Below are 1,719 nucleotides of genomic sequence, written 5' to 3' on the forward strand. Positions count from 1 at the left end.
CACCATCACTGCCATGTGCTTTATTCTGAGTGTTTGCTCTTGTAGTCATTCCTTAGGGAATATCTTTCAGTCCTGTTTGTGCCATACAAACTTTTTTGAGGAGTCCAACAGGTAAGGTTAAGGCGCCTTATACATTTCCATCATGTAGCTGTCTTTGTGTATAGATACATTAGGTTAGCAGGCGGGTGCTTCTTTTGTACTTATGTTGTTAGTTTAAGTAGTAGTTTTTATTTTGTTCTTTTGTTTAGGATAAATAGTTTAGATTAAGTTTATGTTTTGTTTCTTTCTTTCCTTTGGCACCGTCACCGTTGGCTCCTCTTAGGCCTTAAGACTCTTAGGCCTTGGTATTGTTTAAAGTTGATGTTTGGCAGTTTTAAAATAAATCACTGATTGTGAAACATCTAATTCTGGTCTGGTCTCCTCACTTCCCTTCTGTTCCCTTTGTTGCAACCATTTTTAACAACGAGCCAACTTGGGTTGTAACACACATGCATGAAAAAAAAGAAATAAAATAAACAAATGAAAGGGATTAAGCTGGAAAATCTGATTCTGTGTTGTCCATTATTAGCAGTTAAAATAACAAAAACCTTAAGTCATTTTTCTTTTAGGTTTTGAAAGTCAAAAGACCCTCTAACTCACATAGGCCTAATGTTGCTGCATGTAGACAGCTAAATAGAGTTAAGTCCTCCAATAGAGCTCAGTGCTGTAAACACACAGCCCAAACAAACACCCACACCCTGTTAGACAGCTGTGTTTTGGCCTTTAGATTAGATATACAGCTCAGGGAAAAATGAAGAGACCTCTGAATCAGTTTCTCTGATTCTGCTATTTATAGCTATATGTTTGAGTAAAATGAACATTGTTGTTTTATTCTATAAACTACGAACAACATTTCTCCCAAATTTAAAATAAAAATATTGTAATTTAGAGCATTTACTTGCAGAAAATAAAAATGGCTGAAATAACAAAAAAGATGCAGAGCTTTGAGACCTCAAATAATGCAAAGAATACAAGTCCATATTCATGAAGTTTTAAGATTTCAGAAATCAATATTTGGTGGAATAACCCTGTGTTTTTTATCACAGTTTTCATGCATCTTGGCATGTTCTCCTCCACCAGTCTTACACACTGCTTTTGGTTAACTTTATGCCACTCCTGGTGCAAAAATTCAAGCAGTTCAACTTGGTTTGATGGCTTGTGATCATCCATCTCCCTCTTGATTATATTCCAGAGGTTTTCAATCTGGTAAAATCTAAGAAACTCATCATTTTCCAGAGCTGTGTTTCAAATTGAATGTTATTTTGCACATTAAAAATGCACAATAAGCATGAATTCAAATAAATGTCTGTTTTATATAAAATGTTTTATTTCCAAACTTGTGTGGCCATGCACTATACATTCAACTGGAACCCTTGATTGGACTCAATAATTGAATTTAAACAGTTTTAACTGACATCTTATTTACTCCACTAAATTAACTAACAATTTGGGCATAATATATATTTTTTTAAGTTTAGTTAACTTTAGTATTAAGTACACATTACTTAAACCCTTAAGACAACCAGGTTCCTTAAATGATTTAAGTAAATTGAATGTATCCAGGCTTACAGTGTGTACTGATGATGACACAGTTGGACAAAATAAAGAATCAATGCTGTAGGCTAATGATTACCAGCCTGAGAGTTTAGAGATACTGTATGAATTTCCAAGAAGTGACTC

The sequence above is a fragment of the Astyanax mexicanus genome, chromosome 15, assembly GCF_023375975.1.
Source record: "Astyanax mexicanus isolate ESR-SI-001 chromosome 15, AstMex3_surface, whole genome shotgun sequence".
In the NCBI taxonomy this organism is placed as follows: domain Eukaryota; kingdom Metazoa; phylum Chordata; class Actinopteri; order Characiformes; family Acestrorhamphidae; genus Astyanax; species Astyanax mexicanus.